Here is a 23,766-nt window from a genome sequence, read left to right as displayed (position 1 = left end):
TAGATTATTTTTTGACCATGTGACAAAGTGTGTGTGTGTGTGTGTGTGTGTGTGTGTGTGTGTGTGTGTTAGAGTGTATGTATATATATATATATATATATATATATATATATATATATATATATATATATATATATATATATATATATTTCATTATATCATTATATTTAGTTTTATCGTTGATATTGTACTTAGTACTTCATCGGGTACTGAGTTTTTAACGCTGCTTTTATAGATTACCGGATTATTAAACTAATTTGGTATTTTTAGTTTCACCTCGTGCCGAAAAGTGATATTATGCCATCTTTATCAAGATAAAGAAAGCAAGACACTCCTTACCTTTTAACATAAGAGTCGAAAGTACACTACAATTGAAAACAGGTAGCCTAATCATTTGCAGTTATTTTACCTACAGTATACTGTCGAAGATTAATAAATGTTATGATACGCGTGTAGAAGACTGAGGGAATCGGCCTTTGGACTCAGTTCGACAGTTTTTGCTGACAACTTAATGTGAAACGTATAAAATTGTAGAAACACATTAAGATAAGTATCGAATATTTAACAAAGCAAATGTGATTTAATAGTGACACGACTAATTAGGAATGACGTAAAACCTGTACCGTTTTTATTCAACACGAAACTCGGTTTGGTTTCAAAGATGTCTGAGGCAGACATCCGACAACTAGACGCGAATAAACGTACCAGGGTCAGGTTTGGGTTGAGGATTAAGGATTAAAGGTTAGTTAGACTTCAGGATTCTGCCAGGGCTCCAACCACCCAAGTGGTGCTCTTTTCCCAAGCATCAAATAAAAACACAACTCTGCAGTCACGGGGTTACACGGCGCACTGCCACAAGATGCACAAGAGCTCTTGAAATTTTATCTATCGTATCTGTGTAGCCTAGCGTTTGTAGAGATATGTAAAAAATATATATAAACTAAATCTGTAAGAGGTAACTAAAAGTAACTATTTTTAAAGCACACGCTTCTGAAGATGGACTTCTGTTTATGGAGTGAAATTGCATGTAGATGATTTGCTAATTAGCCTAAAGAACAACAAAGGAAAAAAGACCTAAGACTCAACGTGAATGTTGTGACTAACTGCAAAACAATTCGTGTCCAGGTTCAACATTTTATATATATATATATATATATATATATATATATATATAGTAATGCATTTAATTATATTCACTTTACAAATTGTGACCACAAAACCAATCATAAGGGTCTGGTATACTGTAATCTGAGGGTACAAAAAATTAAAATTTTGAGAAAATCACCTTTAAAAGTTGTCCAAGTGATCTTCTTAGCAATGCATATTAAAGTTTTTTAATATATTTATGGTAGGAAATTTACAAAACATGATCTTTACTTAATATCCCAATGATTTTTGGCATTTTTGGCTATTGCTACAAATATACCGGTGCTATTTTTTATTTTTGCATACTAACATGAAATATTTTGTAGGCTAATCCTTTGCTGGCCGGGCAACCGCAACCAATAAATAACAACTAAAAAGCCTCTGAGTAGTTGAATTGAGTTGATTCACGTTGAAAAAATTGCTGCGTGCTAGGCCGCACAGCATCATGTTTGTTCAGAAAGCCCCTTTTGTAAATGCAATTGCTATCCTATGGTGACTAACGGCACCCGTGCAGACGCTCTCATCTCCCACGGAACTGAGTCAAAAATCTGTGCAGCAGCAAACAGCGTCTGGCTGTGCGGCATGAGACCGAGGGCAGACGAGCGCTCTGTGATCTTAATGCCAAGTGCTTGGCCTCATTATTGGGCTTATTGCAGGATCAAGAGGGAGATGATGTTTACTCACGGCTCGAGTGCAGACAACTTGAGTCACGGTCTCACTCTCACCTGGAAGGCAGTTTCAAAAGGCTCTCAGCACAGGAAATGTGGCACCTGAGTTCCTTGCATGAGGAATTTATTCCAGTCAGTGTATTAACAAAGCCTTCGAGGCATCTCTGTAGCAAACATTCTCCTTTTCTCACCGCTGTGACTCTGCATACCTGTAATTAGACAGATTGTGATTTTAATACAGCCGAAGCCTGTGGGGCCCCATACGGCGCTTTGATGCTTGTTTCACAGCCGTAATACTCCGGCGGTTACAACGGAGAACGATCAAACCTGCTTGGTTAATGAATACAAATTATGGCATTATCTCTGGAGGTACATAGCCCTGTGGACTATGTTATGATGTCTGTCCGTTGTTCTCGATGAATGAAGATGTGTTTTGTGACAGTATATATATGCTCCCTTCACAAACCATGACTAAAGAGAAGATGTTTGCTAATTTGGTAACTTTACAAAGCAGACTTATGCTGTACAAACCACAGCAAAGAGCATAGAAGAAAAAACATAAGCTAACTTAAAGGAACCTGAGAGGACAATGTGTAAATTGACTGAACGTCTGTCATCTTTTCTAAACAAATCAATTTTCAGAGAGAATTTCCATCCTAAATACTCAGTGCACATGTTAAGAAAAATGTTGAAACAAAAAACTTTTTTTTTTTAGTTTTTTTTTCTGTCAGGTCTAAATACAACAGAGTGGAATATATTACAACGACCTGATTCTATAAAACACTGCAGTTTACAATAATTGTTGCCATCAATTTTAAATATGCTATTCAAATGCAATAATACAAAATTAGGTCTTAAGCTTTTGTCATTTCTTGTGGGGTATTTTCATGTTGAGTTTAAATGCAGCTGCTGTGGCTTTTTTAAGATTGTGAGGTTATTATTTTAAGGTTATGAGGGTTATCAAAATATCTTAATGATTACTTAAAAGAAACAATATACCCTTAAGAGTTATTACACTGAAGCTGTTTACCAGAATAATATTTTTTTTTAGTGTGATCACCATTTTGAAGTGAGCAACTTAAAAAAAGAGACATTCAATCTCTTTACACAAATGTGACCCTGGACCACAAAACCAACCTTTTTGTTTTAAATTGAGATTTATATATCATCTAAAAGCTGAAAGCTAAGCTGTTAATTGATGTATGGTTTGTTGGGATATGACAATATTTGGTTGAGATATAACTATTTGAAAATCTGGACACTGAAGGTGCAAAAAAAAATCGAAATATTGAGAAACTCACCTTTGAAGTTGTCCAAATGTTCTTAGCAATGCATATTCCTAATCATAATACGTTTTGATATATTTGCAGTAGGAAATTATCTTCATGGAACATGATCTTTACTTAATATCCTAATGATTTTTAGCATAAAAGAAAAATCAATAATTTTGACCCAAACAATCAATTGTTGGCTATTTCTACAAATATACCTGTCCTGGTTCAGGGTCACATGTTTTTTATTATTTTTTTTGGTTAAATGTTTACTTTCAGTAAATACCTCTGCAACTGATTCTTTACACAGAAGCAGTACCGCCGCTCCCTATACGCAGAGTACGCAGTCTGCGTAGGGCACCAACTCCCAGGGGGGCACCATCCCAGCTGCTCCAAAAAAAATCGTTTTTATATATTATAATAATAAATTAATATTAATAATATACATATACAAATAAATAGAAATATAAACGTATATATTGCATTTTACGGTGAGCGCAGAGTAGGCTAGTAAGCACACGTGATGACGCGCAGCATCTGCGCCGCGACGCGCCCTCACCTCTGTTTACGGCTGCCTATTTGGCCAAAAATGATGATAATAATTGATGAACAATATGCCTGGTCCTGGAAAGAGACATTAACAGTCCGGCGCCGAGAAACGAAAGAAAAAAAAAGCCCAAGATGAAGCCCGTGCATCACTTTCAGGTGCGTTCATAATCCTGTGAAACTTTATTTTATTCTGTCAACGTTAATAATGTGTTTTAATGTCGGTAATAATTTCACGACTAACGCATCTTTCTTAATATGAATACAAGCAGATCTAAGTAAACACAGTGACTTAAAATGCATTATATTAAAACACAGAGGCAATTATGATTATTGATTAATAATGACCATATGGTGTCATTAAATAACAGTGTTAAAATACATAATCTAATACAAAATTAACAGTTTACATTACAATTTTAATAGAAATGCCTGAAAAGGGCACCAAATGCAGTTGTTACACTTACATGATGATCAAATTCCTTGTTTAATATTGACCAAATGTTTAAAATATCCACATAATCTTTCTTATCATTTCCTCAACAAAAATATGTGGACATCATAACCCTTGTCTGCTTTATTGTCAAAGTCTGCTTTATTGTAAATTTTGAACTTTGGAAAGCTCCAGCAGATGACAGTGTTGATTTTATTTCAGTTTATTATTGTTTATTTTATTAAGATTTCACATTTTAAAAAGTTTTATTTAAAGTGTAATTTTAGTTCTGTTTTTTTTTGCTGTAGAGATACAATTGTAATTTATAAATGATACAATTTATTTAATTACTTTTATTTGAATAAAGTTCTATTTTGGCCCCTATAGTAGGTGTTTTTTTTTATTATTTTATTTTATTTTTACTTCCGTAATATTTGGGGGAGGGGGCACAAAAGTAAATTTTTGCTTAGGGCACCCATTTGGCCAGCAGCGGCCCTGCACAGAAGTCAAATATAATGTGGTGTTATGTTCTTAATTAAGAAAGTCATTCATAGTCTGCTAATTATACAGATCATTTTTATTAATTTTGATCATTTTTTATAAAAAAAAAGAATGAAGCACAATGTTCCTTAATACAATAGCCCTCTGTTGTCAAAGAGTGTAAATTATCTTGCATTTCAAAATATTTGATTGTCTATAAATAAAGCAATAATAATTTACTGTCTGTTTACTTTTATTCAATACTAGGGTTCCCGATTTAGCCTTCTGTTCTTGCACACAGACAGTCCACTAATTTATCTTAATAACAGAATAAACTTAATATATATATATATAAAACTTAAAATAACATTGATGCAAAGGGGCATCAATAGCAATTTCTGGTCCTGTCAAAAAAGTGCTACACCCAGCCAAGCTGGATTTAATTAAATTGACACTGCTGTGCCTTTTCTCTCCATCAGCCGCACAGTTGCTGAGTGACAGACTGTAGGAGCTAATGGCCCACGGCATGGAACTAAATTAAGTGCTACAAAGTATTTATTGGGGCCAGTTATGTGGACCTTGTGCTTGATCAAGCACCTTCTCTTGTTGCCAAGGTAATCAGGGTTTGTATACAGAAACATTTCGGAAGAGAGAAGCTTGAGAGTGCTTGTGTAGAGATCAAAGAAGAGACTTGGTAAACAAAAACCTAAAACCATAATCTGCAGCATCTTATGATCAATAAAACATGAATGTGCCTCATTAAGACAACAGCTCATCATGCCCACTGAAATTTCATTTTCGTTGAACGTCAAATTGCAAAAAAACATGTGAGACACATCGCTGACCTTGCTTGGTTTACTGTAAATCCAAGTTTGATTCAACTGCTACTCAAAAGCTAAAATATTAGATGATCTGGTATACTGTTCAGAAAAAAAAAAGAAGCAAGCAAATCTTGCTTTGTGTGTTTGGAGCTCTTCAGAAGTGCCTAACATAACAAATTTACTGCTAAGAACGAGCTGATTTATTAATCAACACGACTGCGTGAAACCCTTAACCACAGATGTCAGCAACATCATCGCCGCCATATTTCTATACCCCAAACTCCCACACAAACCATACGCCTTGTGTAGACATGATGAGTTATCAAATCTAAACGAAATATCTTGATTTAACAGCAGCACAGACATGCATTTTTGTCTCATAACTTTCAAGGGCTGACCAGATATGATCTCATTTACTCATAAAATGTAAACCTGGATTTATTTTTCTTGGGCTGGGTCCAAACTCCCACTGTGTATGTTCTTCTTTGAGTCTCTCCAGGAATGTTCCAGAACTCTGTGCTGCTCAGTCACTGCGGCTAACAGAGAAACACGAGTTCTGTGTGAAACTCTGCCGTCGCCTATAGAGCGCTAACTATACATTTTATACCACGCACAACACTGAGATTGTTTTTACTATCGTTGTGGAAGCAGAATTGACTGCAATATGGCAGTAATACACCTTTTGTTGCTGTAGGTGTCAAAGATATATTCGAATTACTGAGAGCTAAACATACTCAGCGTGTTTACAGTTATGGTATTCCTTTTCATAGTCTGTAAAGCCTAATTTTAAGCTTGGCCGGCACCAAATATATGCAAAGTCAATTTTTAATTTTCTAAATCTGTGGACTAAGCATAGTGAAAACAAGCTGATTGATTTATTTGTTCTGGCTCCACATTAGCAGTTGAACACTATTTGTTTTAGTTGGTCAAAGAGCAGTCTGTGGCATTGGACTGAGACAAGTATGTTACCTACATTCCTTCATGGATGTAACCCTAAATTGCTCGCCTCACTTTAAGAGTCAATGTGTCACCCAAATCTGCCTCTGTTCAGCATCTAGCCAATTAATGTGGATGGCTATTTTGACATGTCACTGTAAATCTGTGAAACCACAGGTTGTATTGAATTGTCAAAGCCAAATATACTTTGGGTACATTAAGGGCTAAGTGGCAGAAAATGATATTTACTGGTTCACGCTCTCTAGTTCTAAAGGACCAAGTTCATGCCAGATTTGATTGGGTTTGATTATTCAGCATTTATGACTTGGAACCCCTTAATTTTCGTCCATGACGGTGCATTTGACCACGCAACTGATTTACTGCTGATGGTGTTTAAGATATTTTCTGCATATTCTTTTCTGACTAGATTACTGATATCTTCAGAAGTAACATTTTATTTTACCTGCTGGTCAGGTCTGGTTTTAAACTTTTTTTTTGTTAATTGGACAATTTGTAGCTATAGTTAAGAGGTGTTTCCTCTGAGGAGGCAAGGGAGGCAGTTTCTCCTCAAAATGTTAGATGAGAAATAACTTTGTAGTACAAAAATAAAACAACATCAATAATTCCCATTGAGTTTTAACATGATATGATTGGATATGAGTGGTTATGTTCGGCTGTGATTGGTTTGTGTTCGTGCACGTTTCACATTCACAAATCAGTCTGAATGAACAATATAATGTGTTAATGGGAAAAGTAATTTTAAAAAGGGAGGTAACAACTCACACACTTAAATATAACAACTTTGTTACATCAAAATAAGACTTAAAATGTCATAAAAACAAGATCTGTGGGAGCTTTCATCAGCTTGGTGAAACTGAAAGTAAATCTCAGTTTCTGTGACCAAAATTTACAGAGTTTTGATGACCGGTGATTAAAAAAAAGAATAGCTGAACATAAGTTCACAAATAAAAATACTGTTTAAATTGTTACTGCCTTGAGTTATTATTTTTGAAATAAGTGTAAAATGCTTAAAAACACTAACTTGATTGGATTCATACTTGGCATTAATAAATAGAATATTGATTACACTGTTAATGTAAAAATATAAAATATAATTTTTAAATAATACAATATAAATTCATATAAAATATATATTTTTTCTCCCCATTTTCTGATAGTGTAAGTAATGCTTACTTAACCAAGAAAATGTGACTGGGACATGAATTTACATTAGATTAAAAAAAGTCATTTAAAATGCATTTATTTTCTACTAAGTACAGTTCAAGTCTATTAACATATTTTCTGACATACTGCTCGAGACTTACTAATATAAAAATTGTAATTAAACTTTATTTGGAGTACTTGTGCACAATGCACATTTAATATTAAGCCTAAGATATGTTTTAATGTCACTATTGATGAGGATTGTATGATCTTTAAACAATATCAGTGTTTAAATACAAAATATTAAAAGTGTACCTAAGGTATACTTACAATAGCTCTATTTTAGCACAATCAAGTATATTTAAGTATATCTTTAATTGGACTTCTTACACACAATTAAAGTGCATGAAGTAAAAAATTTAGCAGACTTTTGAGGTTTGCCTCCTCATTTCAGAAAACCACCAAGCCTTCTCAAAAAGGACATAAATGGATTGAAAAATTAGTAAAACAAATTAGAAATGATAAACAAATTTATTATTTAAACTTTGTTACCATTTAAAGCATATGTATGTAAATTAATTTATAGCTGCAATAAATTTTTTAAATTGTTTTGTATAATTTAGAGATGTTTTAATGCAAAACAAAATAACTTTGTTGTAAAGATTTCTTGTTCAGTAAAGTAAAAAATATAAGATATTCAGGAAAAAGTGTAATTTTTGTAGTGCTGCTAGTGAAAATGTTTTAGGTTAAGTAAAAAAACATGCTCATTTACTTAAGGCAGGCAGACTAACAAGTAATGTCTCCAGTTCTGAAAGGCAAAATGAAAGAGTAATAGCTTTGAATAATCAGACATCAGTTACAATCTGAAAATCTTTACAAATCACATTGGCTGGAGGTGCACCTTTGCGTTTGTGAAAGGGGAAGTTGTTTGGAAGTCATTCAAAAGTTTTGTGACTGCAAATGAAAAACAGTAGCAGACATGAACACCACTAACTTCCTCCTCCGAACGAAGGATGGCTCCATGTCGTCTACTTCTACTGTATGAAGGTTTTCCTATATTGGATCCATGTGTGTCAGTTTTCCCTCGGAGGCTTGGGAGACTCCACTTCTAAACATGCTGCCACCCAGAGGACATGTTCATCTACTTGTATTGCAAAAACGGGTGGTAGAATTTGCTTAAAAGTGAAGCACTCCAACCGATGATGAGATATTCATATTGAAACCTGAAGAGAAAGAGAAAGAAAAAAAAAACATTTTCATTTGGACAAAAAGTAAACATTTATATGGCAGATCAAAGTATTGACTGATTGAAAAGACATCATGAAACTGATATAAAGAAAAACTGTATCCAAAAACAATATCCATAAAAGGTTTAGAAATTCCTAACAAATGTCACAAGATATTTAAATGTTACATTATTTATTATATACATTTTTACTTTATATATATATATATATATATATATAATGGCCTTATGAATACACTATTAGAATTATGTGTATAAAATACAAACACGTTTTTTTCTAAGGTGGAAAAATTGAGTTCTGTACCTTTTTATAATCACAATATCATCATTAAATGGGTTTAAAAACCATTAAATGAGCTAAATCTGTTTGTTTCATTGTTTGGAAGTGGGACTCAAAAAACCCTTACGTTTATTAGTAAACAATTCATCCAAAACTAAGCATAGCTAATCTCTAGCTTTCATCATTGTAATGGGAAGAACAGTAATTGGCTACTTTGTTTGACCTACTTCAGAGCACAAATATTGTCATTAGTCATAGACCAAATCCTTTAATGACATCCTGTCATTACGCTGAAGCTAATATGCTAATGGTACAAATGAATTATAAAAGAGCAGAGTTGGTTTTCATTAGCGTTCGGCTCTCAGTGAATAGCTGGGGCACAATGCTTTAATCTAAACCATGCGTGCTTTCCTTTAAACCGTGGAGAAAATGAGTGCCAGCTCAGTTTGGATAAGGCCATTTCTGGTGAATCACAGGCAGGGGATCGCAGTTGGATTTTGATTTCTGTTATGTTAGAGTAATTATCAGAATACTGCGAGCCAGCCTGAGCATTGCGTAAATCACACAGGGTGAAATTTAAACAAATAGCCACAATTAGTGGAAAACTGCTTTGTCACAATCAAGCCGTTGTGATGAATTAGGTGTAGCATGTTTATACTTACCTAAGTGAAGTCGAGCTGCCGAACCGCTCAGAACCGAGCGAACCGTTTGGATTCGGTCCTATCTGCGTCTGGACTGAAAAACGATCACACAGTCCTGTGGAAACATATGGTTGGTTAAAGAAAACAGTAGTGATTTTGTCTTTTTCCCCCCAGTATCTTCACCTGCCATGTTTCCTTGAGAATAATCGCTGTGCCCTGAGAACGGTGTAAAACTAGTGTTTTAAAATCATGAAAAGGAACAATAAAGAGTAAAGTGACTCGTGAGCTGTCAGCAAATAATGACTGCTGGCAACTAAGCGTGACACACTCACACTCACACTCGCACTGGCATAGGTATGGAGTCCAGTGTGTGCCAAGAATAAATTATCTGTCTGTAACTATTTAAAGGCAGTATTATGGTGTGATTTATGCACAGAAAACTGCATTGTGGGCTCGAACATTTTCCAAGTGCTGCAGCTTGCAGCAATTTAAATTATATGGGGGGAAAACCACCAAAACGACTATTTGACTGTGGTCCCATATTGAAATTGATATATTTATATGGATTAATTTGGCTCAAAGGAGTAGTTATACATTTTTTCAATCTATTTAGGGACTGCAGTGGTGCTCCTTCACAGTAAACATTTCACAAATTCTACACATGTGGAGTTCACGGTCCACGGATGGCATAACTGAAACTTGAAAAAACGCTTTGATTTGATTCAACAGCATTATTAGGCTTATTCTTCTTTAATTAACACTGCAAATGGCTGAATGTTGCATGAAATACAGCATGGGTGTACATATATCCTAAGGGCAAGATTGTGCTAATGCTTTTTGAACAACCTTCTGTTTCTTCAACTGAATTGATGTGTAATCTTCTCATTAAAACTACACATACCATGTGATGTAGACTAAATCACATGGCATATACATAAAGGTCACTTTTTATTCTGATTATTCACACATTTCATGGAAATTAAGGTTTTTACGCTGCATATGACGACTGATAAACTGTCTACAAAGTAACAAATGGGCCCTTGAATAGGTTAACTCAGGATAAATGGGTCATTTTTCCTAGTCATCTCAATGGAAAAATGTATTTAAAATACATACAGTCTTAGAAAGTCTAGTCCTGCTTAAAGGATTAGTTCAGCCAAAAATGAAAAATAACCCATTATTTACTTCCCCTTAAGGCATCCTAGTCGTATCTGACTTCCTTCTTTTAGTCGAATGCATTTGGAGTTATAATAAAAATTGTTCTGGCTTCTCCAAGCTTTATAATGGCAGTGGGCGGGTTTTCTCTCCAACAGTCCAAAACAAGTCCAATGAAGTGCATCCATCTATAATAAAAAGTGTTCCACATGGCCCCGGGGTTAATAAAGGCATCCTGTCGTGAATCGGTGTGTTTTTGTAAGAAAAATATCCATATTCAAAACGTAATAATAATTTTTCTATAGCTTGCGCTAACAGCAGTCGCTCCAAGCGGATGATGAACAAGTGACGAACGCGGACGCACAGTGAAGAGAGCAAGACAAAACAACAGTCACAAATTAGAAGTACAAAACAAGGATTTGTACAGAAAAATGTAGGAGGATTTCGATATAAGCCAAGAGGAGACTGGTTTTCCAGTCAAGCTACATTAAAATGATTATTATGTTTAATAACATAATCGGGAGCAGTGTGAGGCACTTTTTATTATGGCTGGATGTACTTTATTGGACTTGTTTTGAACTGTTGAAGAGAAACACCCACCCACTGCCATTATAAAGCTTAAAGGAGCCAGAACAATTTTTAATATATCTACGATTGCATTCGACTGAAAGAATAAAGTCATATACACCTAAGATGCCTTGAGGATGAGTAAATAATGGGTTAATTTTCATTTTTGGGTGAACTAACCCTTTAAAGGCAGCAAACTCAGACCCCTATTCCTCAAAAAGGAATAGTTTACTCAAACAATGAAAATCTGCTGAAAATTTACTAACATTCCGGCCATCTATAATGTAGATGAGTTTGTTTGTATTCAGAACAGATTTGAAGAAATTGGTGGACTTGGATTGTGTGGATTATTTCAATGTTTTTTTTTTTTTTTTTATCAGCTGTTTGAACTCTCATTCTGACGGCACCAATTTACTGCAGAGGATCCTTTGGTGAACAAGCAATGCTAAATTTTTCCAAATCTGTTTCCAGTAAGAAACAAACTCATCTATATCTTTGGTGAGTATATATTTTTTTTGCCAATTTTCATTTCTGGGGGAGATATTCTGTTAATTTTTTCCCACACGTTTGTCAAAATTCATGTGAACAGCTCTCAGACCCCTGAAATGAATCAAGTGTGAAAGCACTCTAAAATATGCATTCTCTCAAGTATGTGGCCACAATTGGCTGAGTTGTTTAGCCTCTGTGGTCTCTACCTCAGGTTTCCCATTGTAACAAATACCAAATGTGATTATTTTATTTATTTATTTAATGATGGAGTTGACCCCTGTTCTTAACACAGTTTAGATTACTTTGAGTAAGTTCTATCAATAGCATAACAGACCTTGTACTTATCTTCTGTTTTGAAAATATTTTGTAATTTTTATTGGGTCATAACTGCATATAGAGGAGTCTTTTTCAATGACTAGCAGTGCAGCCACATTGCTATTTTCTATTTCATTCTCTCATATGTTGCGCTAAAAAAATCTGAGTCATTTAGCAAATCAATCCATCCCAAGCAGTCCTCTCATTTATGTAATATTAAGAAGTCTGATTCATTCACCCACATGGCTTGTATAAACAATGATTTAGTGTCTGTGTGTTTGTTTATCTTCTTGTTTAGGGTGTTGTATTATTAGTATAAATGTAACTGTTTAAATTTATTACTGTCAGCCTATTTTAAATTCTTCATTCATAAAACCATGTGCCAAAAATATGATTGAAGAGAATTGTAATTATTGGGATTATTTATAACATATTGCCATCTTCAATGTATTGAACTATTTTGGTGTTTGTTTGTAGCTCATAGTGTAGTTAACTACTTTTTCAAAAACTTGACTACTTGAAATTACAATAAGCCTAATTGTGCTTATGAATATAGAGAAATGCTGGGAGTCATGGTCATTCACATACTATATGGGTGAAATATTTTCTTTACAACCAAGTTAAAAAACGCAATGGAAATATGCACGCTTTGTTCTGTGGTAAATTGATAAGTACTGTCTTCAGTGTCAGCCAAGGCCGCAGTATATTTCCACATTTGCTAGGCATGTGTGAGTAATTAGAAATAACTCATTTGGCAGACTGTCTGGTAATAGTGAGGAAATCGGTGTAATGTTTGGCTCACAGACCTCGGGGCCATACAATTATCATTTACAACGTGTTTGTTTTTTATACACAACTGCCATTTGCTAGATACGCCTCATGTGATGGAAGGCTATATCAATTCATTGCAACAACACCTTTTAATCTCTTAATGCTATGGGCCTGTGGAAAAACGAGTCGTGCAATGATTTAGTTTTAACAAGGCCTCAATTTAATTTATTATGCGCATTATCTCTGCTCAAATTATTACTAATGAATAGAAAATAACAGAAAGCAAAAGCAGAAACTATTAGTATTAGTCTGGCTTTTTAAACAAATGACATTTTGATTTTTTTTTTTTACTTACAGCACCCAACGGGAGTGTTGTTATCATGTTAAAAGATATTCTCAGTTTTATTTGATTCTAAATTATGACTGATCGTTGTTTGTTATCTTGGCTAATTATCAGTTAACTTTATTATGCATATACCAGAGTCATTATAATTGATGATTCTTTTAGTTTCTTTCACTGTAGTCCTCCAATTTAACTTCCACGTCCAAAAAACAGTTATGGTAGAGAAAAAGACCCTCTCAATTAAGTCAATGAGCAGTAATTAGCATAATTTGAAACCTTTCCAGCGTATAATAAATACATATGAGATGGTTTAAACTGCATCTTAAAAGTGCAGGAATTACAAGCCATTTACTCAGACCTCCATGACTGACTGACGACGATATAAAAGGTTATTATGATGAATGAGTCGTGGTGTCTCTGCAATAAAGTCACATTTGATTTCAATTCCAAAACATGCAGCGGATGAACTTCACTCAGAAGTAAGACAACTCTTCATCCAGCTACTAGAAGATGAGTGTCTAGCTAAGATTAACTGACAACACAGACCAAGACCAAGCAGCAAAATAAAATAAACGAATAACATCTGCCCATGAAACGGCACTTATGTCATGAATGAAGCTTGAGCAATAGTCTGTTCTAATTGTCTCTGTTTAGTTTCACTTGTGATTTACGACAGATGTCCTTATAGTATTTAAACATCCCTGCTTGCGATGTCCAACAATATAAGTCACCAAAACGTGAATTTACCTTTCGAAAGACTCACATGGATCTTTCAATCCGTCTGCTGCCAGACTGTGGGATTAAAATAAAACTCTGACGGTAAAGTTAACAACATTGCTCAGTAGCGTGACAGATTTCGAAGCAGTCCCACGAACAACCCACTTTTTCCAACGACTATAGCTGTGTAGCGCGACCAAACGCCACATCGCCGTTTTTAATGCCAGGATTGAGGGAACAGGCTAATCAAATACACCAACTCGACGGTCGTCTTTTTCTCCGAGAGGCCTTTTCCATTTCTTTCTCTCATGTCGCGCTGTCTGTCATTTAGCGAATCGGTTCGTTCCAACCAGTCCTCTCATATATGTAGCATTAAGAAGTCGATTCATTCTAGTGAATCGACTGGCTCGCAATATTCATATTATAAGCGATGAACACATCAAAAAATGATTCAGCGTCGCTGGAGTTAGGGTATCATATACATTACCAGGCAAACGTTTTTGAACAGTAGGATTTTTAAATGTTTTTTAAAGGAACAAAAATTTTTACAGATAATTTACTCACCCCCTTGTCATCCAAGATGTTCACGTCTTACTTTCTTCAGTCGTAAAGAAATTATGTTTTTGAGGTAAACATTTCAGGATTTCTCTCCATATAGTGGACTTATATGGTGCCCCTCAGTTTAAACTTCCAAAATGCAGTTTAAATGCAGCTTCAAAGGCCTCTATAATGATCCCAGCTGAGAAAGAAGGGTCCTATCTAGAGAAATGATTGGTTATTTTTCTAAAAAATATGTACTTTTTTACCCTCAAATGCTCATCTTGTCTACCTCTGCGTCAACTATATTCCGGTTCAAGACAGTTAGGGTAGGTCGAAAAACTCCCATCTCTTTTTCTCCTCCAACTTCAAAATTGTCATACATCGCTGCAGAAGTACCGACCCAGTGTTTACAGAGTGAACGTGCAAAGAAGATCAAACGCCTTTTACAAAAAAGGTAAAACAGCATGTAGGACAATTTTGAAATTGGAGAAGAAAATGAGATGGGAGTTTTTAAACCTACCCTAATAGTTGACGCAGAGTTAGACAAGACAAGCATTTCATGTTAAAAAGTATTTAAATTGTAATTTAAAAAAAAGAAAATAACAGATTGTTTCGCTAGATAGGACCGTTCTTCCTCGGCTGGGATTGTTTAGAGCCCTTTGAAGCTGCATTTAAACTGCATTTTGGAAGTTCAAAGTCGGGGCACCATAGTCCACTATGTGGAGAGAAATCCTGAAATGTTTACCCCAAAAAATATAATTTCTTTTCGACTTATGACTAGAAATTAATACTTTTATTTAGCAGTGATTAAAATAGCTTTAAATTGATCAAAAAATGATCATAAAGACATTTATAATCTTACAAAAGATTTATTTTTCAGATAAATGCTGTTCTTCTGAACTTTTTTATTAATCAAAGAAACCTGAAAAAATTCCACTCAGCTGTTTTCAACAGAATAATAATAATAATAATAATGATAATAATAATAATGATTTTTGAGCAGCAGATCAGAATATTAAAATGATTTCTGAAGGATCACTAAGGATCAAATAGAAAACATTTTTAAAATAGTGCAAATATTTCTGAATTATACTGTTTTTGATGTATTTTGGATCAAATAAAGTAGGTTTGTAGGTTTGGTGAGCAGAAGAGACTTAAAAAACATTAAAAATCTTACTGTTTAAAAACTTTTGACTGGTAGTGTATATATAAATGTAGGCTACTTGATTAGGTTTCAAATTGTCAGCCTTTTTCTTCCCGACAAACTGCTTTTTAAATTATAAAATTGTGCCTTTTTTAGTGACTTTTGTTTGATTGTAGCTTATAGTGTAGCTAACATCTTATAGCTTCAAAATATAGCTTGATTATAGGTTGACTACTTGAAATTACGATTAGCTGATTCTTAACAAGTTTTAAAGCTTCCCCAATGCTGCTTACACCAGTGTTATGGTTGTAAACGAAAACTCAACAGGTCTTTTACACACATTCCTTTGCGAAGCAAAGTAATATCCATCCATTTGTGTTTAGAATGGACAGACATCGGTTGAAGCAAGACAACAGGCCCACATATTATTTGGGATCTCATTTGCTTTGAGCTCCACAGGGGCAGTGGGAAAAAAGCGAAAGTGGAGGAGTTGTATTATCAGAGGCCCTAACTCATCTTTAGGGGAGCTCGAATCTGCCTATTGTCTGAGAAGAGGAGCGAGCCCCACACTGTGGCGCCGTGCATTTGAATTGCTGACATGGCAGAAAACTGTCTGGGTCACAGAGTCACCTGGCACCAGCGGTAATGGCCGGCGAGGCAGGGCGATTGGGGGGATGGTGGTTTTGAGGGCGTGCTACGTACAGCCGCTGCCGGGCATCGGGGCCATTATGGCGATGCTGAAATGCTCCCCTTCTCCGTGATGACAGGCCAATCTTCCTCCAACAATACAGTGTAATTTGTGAGGGGACCTCACTGTGAGAGTGAAGATGGGTAATTAAGGGAAGAGAGGACAGTCGGGGGCACACACAAGCCAACAGTGATGACAGCCATCAGCTGACTGCTGTATGGAGCCTTGTTATACGCTCCATCATCATGGAACTAAACGCTCCCTTGACCCGGCGATGAGCTCGGAGCGAAGCTCAGTGGGGCGGGTGGCTGAGGGGGGGTGTTCGGAGCCTGTTCTTCTCGGGGGAGAGAGAGGAACCAGAGAGAGCAGCGCGGGGAGCATTGTCCCCCGGCTTTCTCGTACGTGGGAAAAGCCTTGGAGTTGTACGACGGGAAGTTATTATGAGGCCTCGTTCAGACCCCCCTCCATTACTGTTACTGCCCAACAAAGCCAGCTCAGTCCCAGAGCCCAGCACTGACATGTTGTGGCTGAGCTCTCGCCACAGTCCTAACTGCTGAATTAGGAACTTTCATTTGGCTATTAAGTCATGAATGGGATCTTCCCTCTACTGGCTCTTTAAATGTGAGGGCCTTTATGCTTTTCAGGGGAGTTTAGGCCCTATACTTAGGGGAAAATGATTGGCTCTATTGTGGACTGAGATAATCTCTCTTGTCACTTAACAGCTCAGACTGCAGTCAAAGACACAACACAAAAGTCCTATTTAGTGAAAAGGCCATCTCTAACACTAATACACAGCTTGGTACCCATTTGTGTACTAAATGGACATTAAGCCGCTTAAGAACAGAATACGATATGACTTTAAGCAGTGAGAGAAGTTACTGAGACTGGTCATACTGTCAATGTGTTCATGGCTCCTGCTGTACATCTATCTAATATACACTTGCATTTATTCATTTATTCAAAGCAATTTTATTTTTTATTTTTTTTTTAAGTAATCTCATCTGCTCATCAAGCCTGCATTGATTTGATCCAAAATACAGCAAAAGCAGTAATATTGTGAAATATTTTTACTATTTAAAATAACTGCTTTCTATTTGAATATATTTTAAAATGTAATTTATTCCTGTGATTTCAAACCTAAATTTTCAACATCATTACTCTAGTCTTCAGTGTCACATGGTTCTTCAGAAATCAATCTAATATGCTGATTTGCTGTTTAAGAAACATCTTTATTATCATCATCATCATCAATATTTAAAGCAGCTGAGTAAATTTTTGAAAAAAAAAAAAGAAATTAATACTTTTAGGTAGCAAGGATAAAATTTTTAAATTGATCAAAAGTGATGATAAAGACATTTATAATGTTACGAAAGATTTCTATTTCAGATAAATGCTTGTCTTCTGAACTTTCTATTCATCAAAGAAACCTGAAAGAAGCTGTTTCCAGCATAATAATAATAATAAGTGTTTTTTTTTTTGTTTTTGTTTTTTTGAGCAGCAAATCAGAATATTAAAATGATTTCTGAAGGATCATGTTACTGGAGTAATGATGCTAAACATTCAGCTTTGAAATCACAGGAATAAATTACATATTAAAATACATTCAAATAGAAAACAGCTATTTTAAATAGTAAACATTTCAAAATGTTACTTTTTTTGTTGTTTGGATCAAATAAATGCAGGCTTGGTGAGCAGAAGAGACTTCTTTAAAAACATTGAAAACCTTTATACAATATACATCATTCAGATTGAAGGCCTTTCATTCTCCTTCAGTGAGAACGGAGCCTGTTATTCTGATTTTTCTAAACAGCGTTCATGGTTAATCACGGTGGCCAGAGTTCATCACACTTGAGGTTTAACATCATCTCACTGCCCCCACAAAGTTTCAGTGGCTTCTATCATTCTCCAGTGCTTCACACCAGAGCAGATATAAGCCATATGAGTGTGTGTGTCTGGAGCTCCTTGGCACAGTTATGGGCAGACTGTGGCTTCCCCCTCACAGACAGCGCACTTTCAACCACACTTCAACCCTCATATTCGCCATGCGACCGCTGATCTGCTGACAGATACTTGATTTACGATTGCTTTGCAGATTTTTATTGCAAATGTTAACGTGACACAAACCACTCATGGAAGTCATTTTGGCATCCGTGGTGATGGCTGTATTAAAGTACTTATGTTTTGCAAAAGCAACGGCTTAATAATATGCTTTCTGCATCTTCTTCTCTGGACTTTGGATCCTGGTTTGTAAATGATGACACTGCATCAGTCATCAGATCCAGTAACTCTGTTTCTCTTAAAGGGACAGTTCACCCAAAATGAAACATTCAGTCATCATTTACGGAATTACTTTTGTGTTCTCCAGAAGAAATGAATACACCTTCTTTAAAATAAAAGCTACAAATAGTGTTTTTTTGTAGTGATGCAACTTTCTATGAACAATCTTTCGAAAAATGAAGAATATTGTTAAAATGAAGAATATTGAAGATATATATAATGACAGAATTTTGGGTTGAACTCTTCCTTTAACATACAACTGATAGCATTGCTAAGAAGCTCAAATGTACCTTTTTAAGGTTCACTACCAATCAAACGTTTTTGAACAGAAGGATGCTTAATGTTTTTTAAAGAAGACTCTTCTGCTCACCAAGCCTGCATCTATTTGATACAAAATGCAGCAAAACCAGTAAAATTGTGAAATATTTTTGCTATTAAAAATAACTGCTTTCTATTTGAATATATTTTAAAATGTAATTTATTCCTGTGATCAAAGCTAAAATTTCAGCATCATTACTCCAGGCTTCAGTGTCACATGATCCTTCAGAAATCATTCTAATATGCAGATTTGCTGTTCAAGAAACATTTAATATTATTAATTATTAATTATTATTATTATTAATATTTAAAATAGTTTTTTCAGGATTCTTTGATGAATAGAAATATCCAAAGATCAGCATTTATCTGAAACAAAATCTTTTGTAACATTATACGCTATACCATTCAAAAGCTTGGAGTCAGTATCATTTTAAAATTTCTTTTTTTGGAAAAAGAAATAGAAATTAATACTTTTATGTAGCAAGGATGCTTTAAATTGATCAAAAGTGATGATAAAGACATTTATAATTTTACAATTTAATTTCTATTTCAGATAAATGATGTTTCTTCTGAACTTTCTATTTATCAAAAAAAAAAAAAAACCTGAAATAAATCTACTCAGCTGTTTTCAACATAATAATAAATGTTTTTGAGCAGCAAATCAGAATATTAGAATGATTTCTGAAGGATCGTGTGACTGGAGTAATGATGCTAAAAATTCAGCTTTGAATTCACAAGAATAAATAACATTTTAAAATATATTCAAATAAAAAAAAGTTATTTTAAATAGTAAAAATATTTCAAAATTTGACTGTTTTTTCTGTACTTTGGATTGAATAAATACAGGCTTGGTGAGCAGAAAAGATGTCTTTAAAAACATTAAAAATCTTACTGTTCAAAAACTTTTGACTGGTAGTGTACCTTTACGATAAATGTGTTTTATAAAGCGTATATAAAATTATTAGTGGTGGGCCGTTATCGGCGTTAACGTGCTGCGTTAACGTGAAACTCTTATCGTGCGATAAAAAAAATATCGCCGTTAATCTATTCTCAAATTTGGGTTGGGAGCTGGGTCTAAACTACGCAAGCTATGGTGACTTTCACCTTGATAGTTTAACGCGGATGTATACCGAAGAATATGGTTGCGCGTTTAAGTCTCCTCCACCAAAACACAGACGGGATCGCGTCGTCCTCCATTCATAAAAACCGAATCTACTATAGCGAAATGCCACGTAAATTCGTCGTTTTTTGGATTCATAAATCAAATGTTGGTCAGTCACTTAATTCAAATCGCGATATGGACTAGTGTATGTGAAAACTGAAATGCAAAAAGACCGTTTTAATATGAATCCGATATGTTCCGTTTGCCTAGCTGTATGTATGAATGATGGAGACGAGCTTTTACTACACGCATACTGAAACACACGTGACGCTCCCGGTAATTTTTGGCATTTGCATCTCACATGAACAGATAAACTCAATCTCCCAAACTGCTGTGAGTGTCACTTTTACCGTTTCATTTGAGAAAACTAGCATCATATCATACTGTATGACACAGAAACTTCACGGCAACCTGTCAAAATTAAAGTATGGTGTAACATGTAATGGGTTGGGTAGGTATTGACGTTAAAAAAACACAATCTAATAGGTAGAAAAAATAATTTCATTGTTAGTTAGTTAGTAAACACAAGTACATCTAATTGAACATAATAGAACAGCTTTATGAGCTTTATGATCCAGACTTTAAGTCATTATTTGGGTAGCACACATATTCTGAATGCCTTCAGCAGAATTCAAATTAGCCATTTTAATCTAGATTAATCTAGATTAATTCCAAGATTTAATCTAGATTAATCTAGATTAAAAAAATTAATCTATGCCCACCCCTAAAAATTATACATAAGAGGGCAAACTGACAAAATAAGGGCAATAATGCTGGTGGTGTGAACCTGGACAGTAACTGTTGAAAGCTCAGTACATGAATAAAATACAGCCATGCCTACAGGCTGCCCTGCATTTTAACGTCCCCTTAATTAGGCTCTTTTAAAATGCCTAATTATACATTTATTGTAGTTCACAAACACACAGACGCACTCACACACACACACACACACACACACACACACACACACACACACACACACACACACACACACACACACACACACAAACACACCTTCCCTGCCACAAACACATGCATAAGCATATGGTAACGCTTAAATCCATTTAATAGCTATTTACTGTGATCTGTACTTTTTTATTTAAACACATTTTCCACTCTGCAAATGCTATTTTTTCATAAAACCACTTTTTTCTGTTTTGAATTACATTATTATTGTGCCAGCACTTAGAACATTAGCTGTTACATCTGCGTGTGAAGTGATGCACTTGTGTATTGGAAAAAGTCAAACAACAATTACCTCCGTAAGGCTGGAAGAAGCTGATGTCAGGCTATCAGCCCCTGCTCTCCTTAGCAACACTGGGCCGCCCTGATAATAATAAACGAGACTCTCTCAGCGAGGAAAAAAGGCTCTTTGGCAGAGCGTGAATCATGCAGTTTTAATAAACAGTCATGAGAGCTGGCCAGGCTAAACCTTTGAGGTCAGCGGTAGTTCTGCCATCTACGGCGAGTCTCGATCGCTGCGTACCGAAGGCCCTCGAAAATGAAACCCGACTCTGCGGCAGCACAACGGGACATGTGTTCACTCTTACTCTAATGTGAAAATGGACACTCATACATTCAGCTGTGACCTGTTTTATGGTTTTACACAGTCATAGAGCCCTATAACCTCTAATGGGACACAAACCTGTGCCACAGAGCCATAACACTCCAACAGCTGTTTTTCACAGGGAGGGTGACGGCAAATCTTTAAAAACCTAAAATAAAATCACACCGCGCATGGAAGAGGAAAAGCTCACAATGGTTATTGTTTTTAATGGCTGTTGGACTTTTTCTGACAAAGTAAATAACTGCAATTGCATCAGATTTTATTATCTCAAATGTAATGTTTTCTTTTAAATAAGTAAATAAGTCATATTTTCATGTACAAAATTGGATGCATAAACAAGCACGCTACAAATCACTTTAAAATGAGCTCATAAAGACCCAGTAAATAATGTTTTGTTTAAGAGGATGACAGATACAACTTCAGGAGGCCTAAAATGGCCCATTAAGCATTTGGTTCTTTGTACTTTGGCAGGAGAATAACAGCTGGCAGGCTGGGCACTCCTCATTTGGCGGCTAAAGAGGGAAGAATTTGTTTTTTTAAGGTAATTACTCAATTCAGAACTGACATGTACCTAATTGATATGGAATATGAAACTGCTTGTTAAATATACTTTGCTATTGCAATCAATCTAATGAAATCAGATAAAAAGTATGCTTCGTACTACATTTACATCTGAAGGACCTGAAAATGTTTTCATTATACTTTGCCCCACGGTATATTAAAGTATAAGTAAGTTAGGGTGTTCCATAATTCATTTGAATTAATATTGCAGTAATATATGGCAAAAAATGACGGATTGTGGCCTACTTTTCTCAAGACAGTAGGTATACTGTACAACACCACCTTAAAAAATAAAAAGCCTTGGAGTTCCTGACATACTCCACCCATGATTCCCAGACGCTGCAGAAGAAGTGATCTGCGGGTACAATTATCACACATCTTGTCCTTGAAATAGCGGAATGTGAATTGTAGTCTGTGGCTGTAATCTCTTACTGACATATTCAAACTATGTCTTTTTGGCTGGAGGAAATGCACAACATTTGAGAACACCATTTTTCATCATTTTCTTGATAGGTGATTTACTGGAGTTTTCCAGGAATCAAATGACACACATTAAAGAATGAATGAATGAATGAAGGATTTATATAGCGCTTTCATTGTGTATTGCCGTACACCCAAAGCGCTTTACAATCATATGGGGGAACTCTCCTCAACCACCACCAGTGTGCAGCATCCACTTGGATAAAGCTAGTTTTATGTGCATCCATTTTTGTCCTTTGGCTGCTCCTTTGCTTACATGTAAACTCCTGATCTATTCAAGTGCACTAGGAAACCTGTGGGATGTTTTTTTTTTTTTTTATCCTGTGTGTTACACAGGTGATTTGTTAGAAAGTCATCAGGAATTAATTTACTATTAATGATGTCTAATTAATTGCTAAATTTAATGAATTACTCTTTGTCTAAACTGAATGGTGATTGAGCACTTTGTCATATCTTTGGCCTGTAACATACATTTCATTAATGTAACACTGTTCAGAGCAACTTAAAATTAAATAATACTCTTTGACTTTGAAATACAAGGCTGACATTAAATTATCTGACAATGAATCGAACAAAACTATAAAAATATTTATCATCTAACAAAAAAATCAACCAGTGGAAGCTGTTTTTGTGAGTCAGGTCAGGTAGAAATAGCTTCTGTGGAAGTTTAGCACTCTTACAGTGAACAGCAGCAATAATTCAGAAAGAATGGCCACTCTGTGCATCTCGGTTCTTTTCACAGAACATAACCGTGAGGACAGAGCCAGCGTGGGGTGGAACACATGGCCAGCGCTCAGTCAGGTGAAAGTGTCACCCCATGCTGGCATCTGAAATACCCGTCTCCAGGTCCCACTGTGGCCCCTGCCTGCCAGCTGGAGCCCCCTGACCTCTCTAATGCAGCCGGGCCCAGAGTGCCGTCACTGAGCAGGACACAGAAATGAGTGAACGGGTAAACCAGGACCCCCTGAAGCCTACTGAGGTTAATACACAATATAAACACCGATCTTATATTAGGTGGAATTCACATTTAATATGACCTG

The sequence above is a fragment of the Garra rufa genome, chromosome 2 (genome assembly GCF_049309525.1).
Source record: "Garra rufa chromosome 2, GarRuf1.0, whole genome shotgun sequence".
Taxonomy (NCBI): domain Eukaryota; kingdom Metazoa; phylum Chordata; class Actinopteri; order Cypriniformes; family Cyprinidae; genus Garra; species Garra rufa.
Note: the sequence above shows the minus strand (reverse complement) of the source record.